Source organism: Bufo bufo, chromosome 1 (genome assembly GCF_905171765.1).
Source record: "Bufo bufo chromosome 1, aBufBuf1.1, whole genome shotgun sequence".
NCBI lineage: Eukaryota > Metazoa > Chordata > Amphibia > Anura > Bufonidae > Bufo > Bufo bufo.
Window position 1 is genome coordinate 475,447,258 of NC_053389.1, and position 17,455 is coordinate 475,464,712.

The following is a 17,455-nucleotide window of genomic DNA, read 5'->3' on the forward strand; positions in this document are numbered from 1 at the left end:
CATTATCTTGCACTTATCCACATTAAATTTCAGTTGCCAGAGTTCTGACCATTCTTCTAGTTTTCCTAAATCCTTTTCCATTTGGCGTTTCCCTCCAGGAACATCAACCCTGTTACATATCTTTGTGTCATCAGCAAAAAGACACACCTTCCCATCGAGGCCTTTTGCAATATCACTTATGAAGATATTAAACAAATCAGTTGCGTTGAGGAGAAGTCAGGTGGATACAAAGATGATAGTCCTACTGAATAGACTGTTAGAATTTGTATTATGGCAAGAAAAAAGCAACTAAGTAAAGAAAAACGAGTGGCCATCATTACTTTAAGAAATGAAGGTCAGTCAGTCAGCCAAAAAATTGGGAAAACTTTGAAAGTAAGGGCTATTTGACCATGAAGGAGAGTGATGGGGTGCTGCGCCAGATGACCTGGCCTCCACAGTCACCGGACCTGAACCCAATCGAGATGGTTTGGGGTGAGCTGGACCGCAGAGTGAAGGCAAAAGGGCCAACAAGTGCTAAGCATCTCTGGGAACTCCTTCAAGACTGTTGGAAGGCCATTTCAGGGGACTACCTCTTGAAGCTCATCAAGAGAATGCCAAGAGTGTGCAAAGCAGTAATCAAAGCAAAAGGTGGCTACTTTGAAGAACCTAGAATATGACATATTTTCAGTTGTTTCACACTTGTTTGTTATGTATATATATGTAAAACTCTTTGAATGAGAAGGTGTGTCCAAACTTTTGGTCTGTACTGTATATAAAAATGAGTTTCTGTCTGTCTGTCTCTGTCTGTCTGTTCTTTATGCGCGACCAAACGACTGGACCGATCTTCACCAAATTTGGCACACAGGTACATCAGGTGTCCGGGAAGGTTATAGACAGGGTCTCAGCTCTCTAGGACGTACCGTTCCAGAGATATTCCCAAAAAATGACCCACAATAGCCAATACAAGCCTGCAAGTCTTTCTCTTCAAATCCCAACTGCCATAAACACAGTTTTACTCCAGGTTTCCATAACAACCCAGCCACTTTTCTTTACTTCTTAAAGGGGCGGGCACAGTGGAGGTCACTGTTATTAAAGGGGCGGGCACAGTGGAGGTCACTGTTATTAAAGGAGCGGGCACTGTGGAGGTCACTGTTATTAAATGGGCGGGCACTGTGGAGGTCACTGTTATTAAAGGGGCGGGCGCTATGAAGGTCCCTGTTAAAGGGGCGGGCAGTGTGAAAGTCACTGTTAAAGGAGAGGTTACTGTGAAAGTCACTTTTAAAGGGGCGGGCGCTATGAAGGTCCCTGTTAAAGGGGCAGCCACTGTGAATGTCACTATTTCACTATTAAAGGGGCGGTCACTGTGAAGGTCACTGTTAAAGGGGCTGTCATTGTTAAAGGGGCAGTCACTGTGAAAGTCCCTGTTAAATGGGCAGTCATTGTTAAAGGGGCAGTCACTGTGAAAGTAACTGTTAAAGAGGCAGTCATTGTGAAAGTCACTGTTAAAGGGGTGGTCACTGTGGAGGTCAATGTTAAAGGGGCGGGCACTGTGGAGGTCATTGTTAAAGGGGCAGGTACTGTAGAGGTCACTGTTATGGGGGAAACTGTTGATATCTTTTTACGACACACGGAAACATAAAATAAAATAGATGAAATATACCCGTGCAAAGCTGGGTCCTTCTGCTAGTCTTGATATAAATCTAGCAGAACAATGAATGGGGAGATCTCTAGATCCATGTGTGGTACAGGGCTGGTTCTAACTTTGTTAGAAAGAGCTTGTCATGTACTACTGTACTCATTTTTTTACATTATTCATGGGATAATCCCTTTAAATATCCTCCAATTACTTTTTTGGAGGAAGAAGATTTGAGGCAGATTATCCTCCAGCCAAAACTAGAAGTCGATTTTAATGAATTGAATATACTGTAACTGCTTATACTGGTAATTACAAGCAGGGTGCATATGTAATTATCCTCTGTACTGTATATACTGTATATACTGTATCTGCTTATACTAGTAATTACATGCAGGGTTTATATTGCCATATACACACTGCATTTAATTACCACTATAGGCAGATACAGTATATACAGTACAGAGGATAATCACATATACACGCTGTATAAAATTACCACTATAGGCAGATTCAGTATATACAGTACAGAAGATAATCACCATATACACCCTGCATGTAATTACCAGTATAAGCAGATACAGTATATGCACAGTACAGAGAATAATCACCATATATACTACGGGGGCAGGGGAGCACCTAGATTTTTTGCTGCCTGAGGCGAAAACTGAAATGGCAAATGTCCCTATAGTGGCCACCTTAGAATGTGTGCCAGTACTAAAACTTTCCCTTACAATGTGTGCCAGTATAAAAATGCTCCCATACAATGTGCGCTAAGTACAAAAAATGCCCCCTTATGTGCCAGTACAAAAAATGGTCCCTTATAACGTGTGACAGTACACAAAACTACCACTTTTTAGTGCCCCCAGTAGAATGAATGTCCCCATAGCGGCCCCCTTATAATGTGTGCCAGTACAAAAAAGCTCCTTTTTACAGCCGCAATGTCATAGTGCTTTCTCCAGTTAAAAATGACTCCCACTCCATTGTGGGTGAACAGCATGCTGCCAAATATAAATAATAAACTCAAATACTTACCTCCATTCTGCTGTCAGCGCTGCAGTGCAAGATACAGACCTCTTCTAGTCTGTGCCCTAAGCCTTATGCAGCCCGGCAAAGGCAGCATGATAATGATGACACCGGCCTCTAATAGGCTACAGGAACTAGGACTAAAGCCTATTAGAGGAAATGGTGGACCAGGGAGACATCACTCCCGTTCCCTGTCACAGCATTCAACTGTATTGCTGTTTTGAGTACAGCGATGTAGTTGAATATGTAGAGATGAGCGTTTCAACAATGGATTTGATCATTGCCCATGGCCCTTCTGCTGCCCCCCTCTTGCCCCTACCTGATGCAACCTGAGGCAATCACCTCATCTGGCATACAGTATATGCAGTAAAGAGGTTAATCACAGATACACCCTGCATGTAAATACCACTGTAAACAGGAATTACTTGTAGGGCATATATGGTGACATACCAGAAAATCTGTTGCAGTTTTATTTTTTTTATGGCATACACTGATCATAAATTATTATAATTACAGTACTTACATTTCACCTGTCTCCAACAATCTTGTACTGGGGCCCTGCCAGGGGATTCAGCCTTAGGCCTCCTGCACACGATCGGTGTCCTGTTGCCGTATTGTGGACCGCATATGCGGATCCACAATACACTGACACCGTTCCGTGTGCATTCCGCATCACAGATGCGGACCCATTGACTTGAATGGGTCCGCAAATCCGGAGATGCGGAAAGGAAGCACGGAACACTACAGAAGCACTACGGAGTGCTTCCGTGGGTTTCCGTTCCGTACTTCCTTTCCGCAAAAAGACAGAACTTGCTCTATCTTTTTGCGGAACGGACGGATCACGAACCTCATTCAAGTGAATGGGGTTGCGATCCGCATGCGGCTGGCCCCCGTTCGGTGCCCGTGCATTGCCGACCACAATTTGCAGTCTGCAGCACGGGCACGGACAGCACACGTTCATGTGCAGGAGGCCTTAAAGAGTGTAACCTTGATTGCATGTGCTAATCCAGTGATCATGTAGCTCCTTAATCAGACTATCAGGTATAGTAATCCCTCTTACAGTAAAAACTATTTTCTATAATGTTTACCAGACAAATATTAACACTGTCCTGCCTGTGCAATAAGGGTATGTTCACATGGAGTTTTTTGGCCATGGATTTTGTCATTTTTTCTGTACTGAAATCCACAGCAAAAAGACCTAACATTAACTGATCATTGATCAAAATTTGGAATCCACGTTGTTTTTGGAAACTGCAAGTGCATGCTTATGGATTAGCCCCACTGAAAGGTGCTAAATCCACTGGCGGACCTACAGCATGTAAACTGAAAATCCAGTGATGGCTACAGGTTCTGGAAGATTGAAATTGGTGGTGGCTGCTCTCCTATATAGCCTATGATATGGTGCTACAAGTCCAGGGAGAGGACACCCTACCTCTCAAGATAAAATAGAACTGGAAAAAAGGTGTGTGGACGAGCACTCTACCAATTGACACACATTTATTTGAGAAATTGATATAATTAGCTAGCAATATAAAATTGATAATACAATTCAATAAAATAGTACAATAAAATAGTACAATGGCTACAGGTTCTGGACTGAACACTGCTCCTCTGACCCGAACTTACAGCATTGTATTACTGTACTGTACAGTCGTGGCCAAAAGTTTTGAGAATGACACAAATATTAGTTTTCCCAAAGTTTGCTGCTAAACTGCTTTTAGATCTTTGTTTCAGTTGTTTCTGTGATGTAGTGAAATATAATTACACGCACTTCATACGTTTGAAAGGCTTTTATCGACAATTACATGACATTTATGCAAAGAGTCAGTATTTGCAGTGTTGGCCCTTCTTTTTCAGGACCTCTGCAATTCGACTGGGCATGCTCTCAATCAACTTCTGGGCCAATTCCTGACTGAAAGCAACCCATTCTTTCATAATCACTTCTTGGAGTTTGTCAGAATTAGTGGGTTATTGTTTGTCCACCCGCCTCTTGAGGATTGACCACAAGTTCTCAATGGGATTAAGATCTGGGGAGTTTCCAGGCCATGGATCCAAAATGTCAACGTTTTGGTCCCCGAGCCACTTAGTTATCACTTTGCCTTATGGCACGGTGCTCCATCGTGCTGGAAAATGCATTGTTCTTCACCAAACTGTTGTTGGATTGTTGGAAGAAGTTGCTGTTGGAGGGTGTTTTGGTACCATTCTTGATTCATGGCTGTGTTTTTGGGCAAAATTGTGAGTGAGCCCACTCCCTTGGATGAGAGCAACCCCACACATGAATGGTCTCAGGATGCTTTACTGTTGGCATGACACAGGACTGATGGTAGCACTTTTCTTCTCTGGACAAGCCTTTTTCCAGATGCCCCAAACAATTGGAAAGAGGCTTCATCAGAGAATATGACTTTGCCCCAGTCCTCAGCAGTCCATTCACCATACTTTCTGCAGAAGATCAATCTGTCTCTGATGTTTTTTTGGAGAGAAGTGGCTTCTTTGCTGCCCTTCTTGACACCAGACCATCTTCCAAAAGTCTTCGGCTCACTGTGCGTGCAGATGCGCTCACACCTGCCTGCTGCCATTCCTGAGCAAGCTCTGCACTGGTGGCACTCCGATCCGGCAGCTGAATCCTCTTTAGGAGACTATCCTGGCGCTTGCTGGACTTTCTTGGACGCCCTAAAGCCTTCTTAACAAGAATTGAACCTCTTTCCTTGAAGTTCTTGATGATCCTATAAATTGTTGATTGAGGTGCAATCTTAGTAGCCACAATATCCTTGCCTGTGAAGCCATTTTTATGCAACGCAATGATGGCTGCACGCGTTTCTTTGCAGGTCACCATGGTTAACAATGGAAGAACAATGATTTCAAGCATCACCCTCCTTTTAACAGGTCAAGTCTGCCATTTTAACCCAATCAGCCTGACATAATGATCTCCAGCCTTGTGCTCGTCAACATTCTCACCTGAGTTAACAAGACGATTACTGAAATGATCTGAGCAGGTCCTTTAATGACAGCAATGAAATGCAGTGGAAAGGTTTTTTGGGGATTAAGTTAATTTTCATGGCAAAGAAGGACTATGCAATTCATCTGATCACTCTTCATAACATTCTGGAGTATATGCAAATTGCTATTATAAAAACTTAAGCAGCAACTTTTCCAATTTCCAATATTTATGTAATTCTCAAAACTTTTGGCCACGACTGTACTCACATAATGCCATGAGTACAATACAGATAGGAACTGGCAGCATCATAAGTATTTATGCAGAAAATGCAGCCATCACACGGAGCATGTTTCCTGGACTGAATATGCTCATGTAAAATTAGCTTTAGCCCCTAACTGTAGTGTGCTGGTTCGCTGGGAACTCATTCCCGCTTAGTACACTAAAGTATACTGCCATATACATTCAATAGTTGTCAGCAGAGCGATTGTTCAGCCGACAGCTGTCTCTCCCGACTCCTCCATACACAAACACATGAACACTGTGCGCTCAATTATTAGGCAAGTTGTATTTTTGACAATTAATTTTTATTATTGAACAACTATAGTGCTGTCTGTCAATCCAAAATGTTAATACATTTCAAACCTGAATATTTAAGAAAGTAAAATTGAGGCTTTGGCTTTCTTAGAAGCATATATATGAGTTCACACTTATTAGGCAACTATTAATGTGAAGAATTATTATGTAACTAAATGAAAAGGGAAATTTTTCAACTCACTTTTTTATTTTCATCTGTTAAAAGTGAGAATAATAAAGGAACAACTCAAAATTTACAAATAAACATTTATGACATAAAAAAAAAAATATATATATATATATGTTATTGATCAATATAGCCCCCTTCTTTTCAAAAACAGCCATAAGCCTTCTCTCCATGGAGTCTGTCAGCAGCAACCAAAGCCTCCCAAACACTGTTGAGAGGTGTATGTTTTCCTTCACCATAAATCTCCCGTTTAAGAAGGGCCCACAAGTTCCTACTAGGGTTTAGATCAAGCAATGAAGGGACCACGTCATTATTGTATCATCTTTAAGGCCTTTACTGGCTAGTGTAAGAAGGTACCTGGAACCATCGTGGATGGAAGGTATGTGTCACTGAGGTTCCTGGCCTCGGTGAAGTAAGAGTCAGTATTTTATGTGTCAGCAGCAGCTATTGCTAATTGACACCTTGAGATTTAGCATGGCTATCATAGCTGATCTGGGATGGCTCTTACTGGGAGTAGTCAAAGTGCTGAGTGGGTGACTACTCCCTATGTTCCAGGCTGGGTTTTGCCAGGCATAAAAAACAGCCAGCACTGTCTGTCAGGTGTGGTGGATTTACCTTCCTCTGACAGTGGAGCTCAGAAGTCTGTGTGCTGTTAACTGAGGGCTATGATGGGATTTGAGGTTTGAGCCGGGCTGGAGGACTCAGGCCCCTCTAAAGGCGAACAGGCCGCCTATGGACCTTGATGAGGCTGAACTGCTAACAGGGTGTGAATTAACACCCAGGAGAAAAGGTGACTTTTATTGTTTATGGACTTTCCTTGTGTGTGAACAAACACCAAGCCACCTGCCTTTTGTGATACACCTTATCTGCATTTTGTTATACACCAATGTGTGAATAAACACTGCTGTTTGATTCAAGAACTGTGTGCTTTGCCTCTATACTGCATCCGCTAGTCCAGGGAAGGCCAACCTGCGGCTCTCCAGCTGTTGTAAAACTACAATTCCCACCATGCTCTGCTGTAGGCTGATAGCTGTAGGCAGTCTAGGCATGCTGGGAGTTGTAGATTTGCAACAGCTGGAGAGCCGCAGGTTGACCATCCCTGCGCTAATCCTAATTACCAGAGCGAATCCCCACACTAGCCATGCAGTGGAGTACTTCGATGCATGCGATGAAGCATTGTCCTGCATACAAATCATGGTTTCCTTGAAAGATGCAGACTTTTTTCCTGTGCCACTGCTTGAAGAAAATGTCTTCTAAAAACTGGCCATACGTTTGGGAGTTGATTTTGAGTCCATCTTCAACACAAATAGGTCCAACTAGCTCATCTTTAATAATACCAGCCCATAGCAGTGTCCCCTCCTCCACTTTGCTGGCGTCTGAGTCAAAATGGAGCTCTGTGCCCATTACTGATCCAGCCACAGGCCCATCCATCTGGTCCGTCAAGAGTCATTCTCATCAGGCCATGAAACCTTTCAAAGGTCGGTCTTTAGATATTTCTTGGCCCAGTCTTGACGTGTCTTGTTCAGTGGTGGTTGGGTATCAGGCTTCCTTACCTTACCTTGTCTCTGAGCACTGAACACCTTGTACTTCTGGGCAATCCAGAGAGGTTGCAGTTTTGAAATAATGGGTTCCTGGTCACTTCACATTTGATTCGTCTCAAAGCTTTGTCAGTTAAAGGGTTTCATGCAACCCTGTTGACTATTTTCAACAAAACGTTTGATTGTTCTGTGATCATGCCCCAATTTCAAGAGTGCTGCATCCCTCTGAAAGACTTAAAAAATGTTTAACTTTTCAGAGTCAGTTAAATCTCTTTTTGTCCTATTTTGCTAGAGGAATAACAATCTGCCTTGCCTAATAATTATGCACCCCTTGATATAGGGTCTTGATCTCCATAAGCCACACCCTCCTTCATTACACAAATACACATCGCCTGATATGCTTCAATCCAATAAGCATTCAAGTTTATACAGCTTGGAGATGGAAAATATGCATAAATATGATATAGTCAAAATACTCACTTGCCTAATATTTGTGCACACAGTGTATGTGTATTCAACGGGGAGAGAGGAGAAAGTAGCTGCCAGACAATCCTGGCGGCAGCTAATCTCCCAGGAGAACGAAATGATCAGGAACTTCCCATTCAGGGCCGGTTCTAGGTGAAATGGGGCCCTGGGGCGAAAAAAAATAAGGGTGCCCCCTCCCCATCACTACAGAAATACAGCGCCCCATACCTCTTACATCCAGTGACGTCTCCTTTGATGTAGATGTTCTCTGTCCTCGTCTTCTCCTTTCAGATCTTCAGACCAGACCACCATTTTGTCGCCATTTTCCGTCTCTGCAGTATGACAACAAAAAAAATCTTAGTTTACTACTTTTCCATCATCCTCCCATCTTCTGGACAAATCATCCTACTACCCCCAATACTGTGCCACTGTGCTCCCCAATACTATACTGCAGAAACAGATAATACCCCTGATAATACTAGTACCACACAGAGCCCCCCATATAAAATACCCCTTCTTTGTGGCCTCAGTAGAAGCCCCCATAGTGCCCCATAATAATGTGCCAGTATCAAGTGCCTCTCTTCCACCCCCCTTGTGCCAGTAACAAGTGCCTCTCCATGCCCCCATGTGCCAGTAACAAGTGCCAACCCCCCATGTGCCAGTAACAAGTGCCTCTCCATGCCCCTCATGTGCCAGTAACAAGTGCAACCCCCCCCCCATGTGCCAGTATCAAGTGCCTCCCCCCATGTGCCAGTATCAAGTGTCAAACCCCCCCATGTGCTAGTAGCAAGTGCCAAACCCCCCCACCATGTGCCAGCATCAAGTGCCAACCCCTCCATGTGCCAGTATCAAGTGCCAACCCCTCCATGTGCCAGTATCAAGTGCCAACCCCCCCATGTGCCAGTATCAAATGCCTCCCGCTCCCCCCAAGTGCCAGTATCAAGTTCCAAACCCCACCCCACCCCCAAGTGCCAGTATCAAGTGCCTCCCGCTCCCCCCATGTGGCAGTAAAAGTCTGGTATTAAAAAAATAAAAAATAAATAAAAAAAAACACTTATACTTACCTCCATCACACAGCGATGCGATGCAGGCCTCTTCTGGGATGTGTCCCGCACTGTACGGCTCAGGCGGTGCGATGACGTCATTGCGCCGCATGCACCGGCCTCTGATGGGCTGCGGGCCTTGTGCCGGCAGCCTATCAGAGGAACAGGGAAGGGAGACGCCTTTCCCTCCCCTGCCCCACAGCACAGGCATCTGAGCGCAGGCCTTATCTCCTGGGAGAACAAAAGTATCAGGCAAAAAATTCACTTCATCTGTCAGGGGAGAGTCGGGGACTCTCCACAGATTTGGCTAATTTATGATGAGGCCATCAATGTCCAAGATGGGCCCACCCCTTTAATTGGTATTAAAATATCTACTTCTAGTGTTCTATCATATTTAGGCCTTATTCACATGTCAATGTCCATTTTTACATGCCTAAAAAATGGTCAGTGTTTTATCCATGTAGATGTCCTTGAAGGGTCTGGGTATCTGTTTTTTGCCCTCCGTGTGTCATCTGTTTTCCACATAAACTGCTAGGCTGAAAAGAGGATCTGCATAGCATATCCCAGGGGTGGGATTAAAATTTTTAACAACAGGTTCTCTACTCAGCGGTGGACCCGCGCGTCACAACACATATTTACATATGCATACACCATGTATATGGAATAAACATAAATACACCATATATACACTACACAGATACCACCCAACTTTTAAAAAGCCTAAGGAGCTAAACTATGGAATGGAAGCGCTCATCTCCAGCTGCTGCTGTAATTTCAAAGTGGTTCTCCGGGAATTAAGAAAATGAAAATACTTAAATATCACTTTAATATATTACCAAATACCTTTCATTAGTTAAAATGTCTCGTTTTGTCCGGGGAGCAATCATTAGGAAAAATAAAATGGCCACCATCCTACTAGTCCACACCAAACCTGTCCTAATTACACAGGAAGACAAATTAAAGAGCTGCGCCATCTTCCTCTCTTACTTGTCAGGGATTATGATCCTGAATATAGTTTAATATGATCTTCAGATGAATCTCTGTAGGAATGGAGTTCATTAGGAGACACGAAGTACAGAGAGGATAGTGGGGGTGTAGATAATGAGCAGCATCACTTGTATACAATCTCCATTACCACAGTCTGTCCTCTCTGTACTTCATGTCTCCTCATGAACTCCATTCCTACAGAGATTCAGCTAAAGATCTTATCATCTGTATTCAGGATCATAATTTCTGACAAGCAGAGTAGAGAGGAGGATGAGGCAGCTCTTTACCTCACTGCTGTAAAGTAACTTGTCCTCATGTGTGATTAGGACAGGTTTTGTGTGAACTAATAGGACAGCGGCCATTTTATTTTTCCTGATGATTGCTAACCATTATAGATAATGAAATGTATTTTGGAATATATTTATACTAAAGTAATATTTAAGTATTTCCATTTTCTTAATTCCCAGAGAACCCCTTTAACAACCAGATCTGGAGAACCTGAGGGAACTGGCTGAGTCCCATGCCTGGCATTTCAAACCAGTGGTCAGTGCAAATTACTGACAAAACATGGTTTTCACAGATCCATAGACTTCAATTGTCAGTGGAAGAAAAAGGATGTGTGAATAAACAAATTAAGATCAATGAATATTAGTGGCAGCACACTTCTGCAATTCACTAATGTATAAAGAGGCCCTAATATTGTGTATTTCTAGCGTAGACATCATGGCAAGAGTACAAGACGTAACAATGAATGTTTGTTTCCAAGTCATATGTAATAGTATACCACTGGGTTTAAGGAAAACCAATAGCATACCAACTAAGCTGCAAAGGAAGACAATGGGCTCAAATGACAACCTCGCTGATTTAGCAAAGCTTCATTTCCTATTTAATTAGAAAATTCCTGTATGTCCATAGAGTCAATGTGCAGTGAAATAAAGTGTCCTATTGTACAGTGTGGAGCATGCTGCATAAAGGAAGGGTAACATTGAAAATCGAAGGATTTATATGTGATATGTGATTTATACAACATATTAAGGAAGCAATCACATGACCGTAAGTATTTGGCGGTCCACAAAATGTGGATTGTGGATTACACAGTTACTGGCCGCTGGCATCACAGTGCGGACCCATTGACTTCAATGGGATTTGAGTTCTGCATGTTGCAGCCACACAAATGCAGAAGCACATGGAAGCAATAATCTGCTGATATAAAGGTGCCGCTGATTACCGCATGAACAAGCGATAATCATTGGGTAATATCGCTTGTGTGGTCACCCAAATCATCTTTTGCTGGCAGCATATTGTGCCGTCTAAACAGCACTCTGCTGATGGCAAACTATGATTCGATATAAGAATTATGCCAAAAAGCATCAGATCCAGCTGCTTTGGGATTGGGAAGCTGGATCTGCTGCTTTGGGATTGGGAAGCTGGATCTGCTGCTTTTTGGGATTTGTCTGACCCTGTCCAGGTTTTTCCGTGCCTCCCTTAACAGATTACACAGGTGAGCGCTGCAGTATTTGCTTTGTCTTTGAAGTGTATGAGAACGATGGCATCATTGATCACTCCTCCCCATGCTGACGAGCACACAATTGCCGGGAAGGAACGCTTCCTTCCTGACAATCGTCTGCGCAGTGCAAAGCCTCTTTCACACGAGTGTGACGGATTAGGTCCGGATGCGTTCAGGGTGCGTTCAGTGAAACTCGCACCATTTTGCAAGCAAGTTCAGTCAGCTTTGTCTGCAATTGCGTTCAGTTCAGTTTTTTCCGCACGGGTGCAATGCGTTTTGATGCATTTTTCACGTGCGTGATAAAAAACTGAAGTTTTACAAACAACATCTCTTAGCAACCATCAGTGAAAAACGCATCGCATACGCACTTGCTTGCGGGTGCAATGCGTTTTTCACTGAAGCCCCATTCACTTCTATGGGGCCAGGGCTGCGTGAAAAAAGCTGAATATAGAACATGCTGCGTTTTTCACGCAACGCAGAACTGATGCATGAAAAAAACGCTCATGTACACAGCCCCATTGAAATGAATGGGTCAGGATTCAGTGCGGGTGCTATGCGTTCATGTCACGCATTGCACCCGCGTGGAAAACTCGCTCGTGTAAAAGGGGCCCACCTTCTATCTTCATTCAGCAGGACCTGCGCTGACATCATCAAAGGTCCTTTTGCAGGTCCTGAAAGAAGAAGAAAGAAGACATGCCGGATGTGCGAACAAGAGGATGAGGTGCGTTAATTTTTTTTACATTTTTTAACCCCTCAAGCCACATTTTAGTAAGCATTCTGTATTAAGAATGCTATTATATTTCCTTGTTATAATGGAAAATAATACAGTGAATTTACTTTAATGCGGTTGCTTATCCCTATCATCTCCTAGCAACCATGCGTGAAAATTGCACCGCATCCGCACTTGCTTGCGGATTCTTGCGATTTTTCACGCAGACCCATTCATTTCTATGGGGCCTGCGTTGCATGAAAAACGCAGAATATAGAACATGCTGCGATTTTCACGGAATGCACAAGTGATGCGTGAAAATCACCGCTCATCTGAACAGCCCCATTGAAGTAAATGGGTCCGGATTCAGTGCACCCGCGCGGAATTCTCACCCGTGTGAAAGGGGCCTTAAGGCCTTATTCACGTGTCAGTGAATAACTGACGTGTGCTCTGTGGACAGCACACCTACCCATTGATTTTAATATGTTTACGCCTCATGCACATGAGCGTATCCATTTGCATTCTGCAAATTATGAATCTGCAAAATACAGAACTGCTTGCCCGATCACTCTGCCGCAAGTGTGAAAGTACCCTAATGCAGCACACATTGTACAGGGCATGACCACTTGTTTGCTTTCTTGGCTTGTCTGTTTAACTTTGCAGCGTTCCGCCTCTGCTGTGTCTCCTGATTGATGACTTCATCTTTTAGTGGGAAGGTAATTGAGCTGTTGGCGTTTCATTCATGATCTAGTCCACAGAGCCTTAGTAACAGTAACTAGAAGAATCTCTGTTATACAGTATTGTCCTACTACAGTACCGTCACAATCTGTGTCGATCTCTTTTCTTCTTTTACTTTCAGGGAAATAAAGCTTAGATATTGCCTACTGGAAAGTTAAGAAACCTAAATCTTCTATCATACAAAGTATTTAAACGTCTAAATATTTTTAAGACCTCTGTTTGGTGTCAGTGAATGAAGAAAAATCTACTCTATATACGGAAGCTGAAAACAGGTCCATTCCCAGTCCTTCTTTCAGCTGGAGCAACAGGTGGATGGATATAGCTGTTCACATGCTAAAACTATCAGGGTAGAGATGCACACAGCGGCTGCTGTCTCGCTGAAGTGTGGCCACCCCACTGATTTGTGGTAAAACCACGTGTCAATGCTTTTTTTCAAATGGTCATTCAAAAAAAAGGGACTATTTAAAAACATGGCTGTTAAAGGGGTTTTCCGGGACCTAATATTGTTGACCTATCCTCAGTATAGGTCATCAGTATCTCAATAGTGGGGGTCCGAATCTGACTCCTGCCATCCCTGATCACCTGTTTGAAGAGGCTGCAGTGCTCTATTGAGCTCATAGGTCTCACGTTCATTGATCTGTTGCACGTGTGGCTTAGGGCTCTTTCACACCTGCGTTATTGTCTTCCGGCATAGAGTTCCGTCGTCGGGGCTCTATGCCGGAAGAATCCTGATCAGGATTATCCTAATGCATTCTGAATGGAGAGTAATCCGTTCAGGATGCATCAGGATGTCTTCAGTTCCGGTACGGAACGTTTGTTGGCCGGAGAAAATACCGCAGCATGCTGCGCTTTTTGCTCCGGCCAAAAATCCGGAACACTTGCCGCAAGGCCGGATCCGGAATTAATGCCCATTGGAAGGCATTGATCCGGATCCGGCCTTAAGCTAAACGTCGTTTCGGCGCATTGCCGGAGCCGACATTTAGCTTTTTCAGAGTGGTTACCATGGCTGCCGGGACGCTAAAGTCCTGACAGCCATGGTAAGTGTAGCGGGGAGCGGGGGAGCAGTGTACTTACCGTCCGTGCGGCTCCCCGGGCGCTCCAGAGTGACGTCAGGGCGCCCCAAGCGCATGGATCACGTGATCGCATGGATCACGTCATCCATGCGCATGGGGCGCTCTGACGTCATTCTGGAGCGCCCCGGGAGCCGCACGGACTGTAAGTATACCGCTCCCCCGCTCCCCACTACTACTATGGCAGCCAGGACTTTAATAGCGTCCTAGGTGCCATAGTAACACTGAAAGCATTTGGAAGACGGTTCCGTCTTCAAATGCTTTCAGTACACTTGCGTTTTTCCGGATCCGGAGTGTAATTCCGGCAAGTGGAGTACACGCCGGATCCGGACAACGCAAGTGTGAAAGAGGCCTTAGTCCCATTCAAGTGAATGGCCATGGACTGCAATACCAAGCACAGCCACTATACAGTATACGGCACTGTGATTAGTATGCCGTGAGGAGGGCATAATGCTCGTCTGAGTGCTGCAGCCCTTTCAAACAGCTGATCTGCTGGGGTGCTGAGAGACAGACCCCCACAGATCTGATATTGATGTCTTATCCTGAGGACAGGTCAACAATACTGTACTCCCAGGAAACTCCCTTTTAAAGGGGTTATCCAGGAATTTATAATGATGACCTATCCTCAGGACAGGTCAAAATTATCACATCGGCATTGGTGAGCACAGACAGCTCTCAGCATCTCTCAGTGGCTGTGCTTGGTATTGCAGCTCAGCCCCATTCACTTCTATGGGGTTGAACTGCAACTAGGCCATGTGACTGATGTACGGTGACGTCACATGGCCCAGGAAGAGGCAGCGGCGCTCACGGATCGCCTGCCTCTTCTAACAGCTGATTGGCGGGGGTCCTGGGTGTCAGACCCCCGACAATCTGATATTGATCACCTATCCTGAGGATAGGTCAGCAATATTAATTAATGGATAACCCCTTTAATGTTGGTTATGCAAGTAATACTGTCTACTAGATGTGTCTCTACCGATGGCAGCACAAATAGTTTTCCTGTCCTGATACTGTATCCTGTACCGAAGGGTCCGGCAGAATACAATCCAATTTAGAGCTGACTTTGGAACCAAACTCTTGCCACCAGGGTCTATTTCTTAAGGGGTAATTCAGAAATAGCCTATTTGATCTTATCGATGATATCTCCTGTGTGTGGAATGATGACAGCAAATAGTATGATGGAATTAAATGCGATCTCCAGGGTTTTACCTCATTTTTATTTCAGCTAACCTGTGGAAGGAAGAGAAGTTACTGTAAAATAACTGTAAAACCACTCAAAAAAACACTAGCCTACGACATTCCTTATTTACAAGAAAACCATAGTGTTTTAAAAGGGTTATCCCAGGATAAACATTTACTACCTATTCACAAGATATGTGATAGATGCATGATCTCTGTGACTCCCCTTCCCCCCCAAGATTGCTATAAAGCACCCCATCCCTCCTCACTGCGGTGATGCAGTGAGGAAAAAGTTTATAGAGCGTGATAGTCAGTGTCTATGGGGCTAACAAAAACATCTAAGAGCTGTACGCTGCTGTATTCATCAGACACATAACTGATAGAGATTCTGTTTATTGTAGCTTTCAAGAAACTGAAAAATATCTTTCGGTATGTTAAGTTAGTTTTTTTTTTCGGTATAGTACTAGAATTATTTAAATAAAAAAGATTTCTACAGTATGAAATAACTGTACATGCATTCTGACCTTTAGGTAGGTCTAGGAGGGGCCAGGAGAGTAGATAACACTTAGTGGATGCTCAGCTTCATTGAGCTCCATACACTCTCCGCACCCCTCAATGAATGTCTTGAACCCTGTAGGAAGCCACTTTTTGGTGTTTTCCTCAGGGTCTCTTCAAATGTGACATGACATCCAAAAGCCACCCCAGCAAAATCTGCCCTTCAAAATCATGCTAGGGGGGTGAAGCTAGGAGAGGCCAGGAGAGTAGATAATACTTAGTTTTGGAACAGAGAGCTCAGCTCTATTGTAGACATCATTATATCCATCACCTCAATTTGTTCATATGAATCGAGTGCTATGATGGGCACTGGTCGATGGAGCTGGCCCATTTGTTGCTGACTGTCTCTCGGCGACTGTTACTTTACTTAACCCCTTAACGCTATATGACGAATATATTCGTCATGGAGCATTGCTGCTTAGTGCTCCTTGACGAATATATTTGTCATGGCACTAAACTGTCATCATGTCTATATACATGGTGACAGTGCTGAGATTGCGGCTGTTACACACAGCCAGGAATCTCAGCAAACCGGCCTGGGACCAATGAGGGTGGTCCTGAGCCAGTGATTGCTCTGATAGGCTAGTTCGTGACTGTGGGGATCAGGGCCTGGTTAGATGCCCCCCTGCAGTCCCATGTGACCTCTGTTGTGCCCATGCAGCCCCCAATGTGTTTTGATTGGGGCCCTGCAGCCACCAATGTTCCTCTGCAGCTGCATTATACCATTCTGGATGGCCGGGCGGCCTAAGCAGCGTCAGCTGTAAAATACAGCTGACACTCTGCTGCAACAACCGACATCAGTGCTGGCACCGATCCTGGCCGTTTAACCCCTTCCATACCGAGGTCCATAGAGAACGCTGTATGGAAAGGGTTAACAGAGGGAGGGAGCTTCCTTCCTCTCCCATTGCGGCGCTGCGCTGCCATGCCAGTGTCCTGATGATTAAGGGGTAATAGAGGGAGGGAGCTCCCTCTCCCATCGGACTACTGTGCTGCCGTGGCAGCATCCCAATGGTTACCATGACAACTGGAGTCCTTAGAAAAGTCTTTGGGCCTGCCATGTAAACTAAGCCCGACAGGTCCTGCCAGAGGCAGGAGCCTGATCAGGCTTAGTGTCAGTGTATTTTAGAGCAATCCGACCCACTGGATCTTCAAGAACCAAGTGGGTCTGGGTACAAAAAGTGTTAAAAAAAAGTAAAAAATAAAAATAAAAAATAATTTTCAATTAAAAAAATATAGCTTTTTCCTATAGCCACACATTTACAATTGGTTATTAATGAAAAAAATAAAATACACTACACGATTGGTATTACCGTGTCCGTTGATTGTTG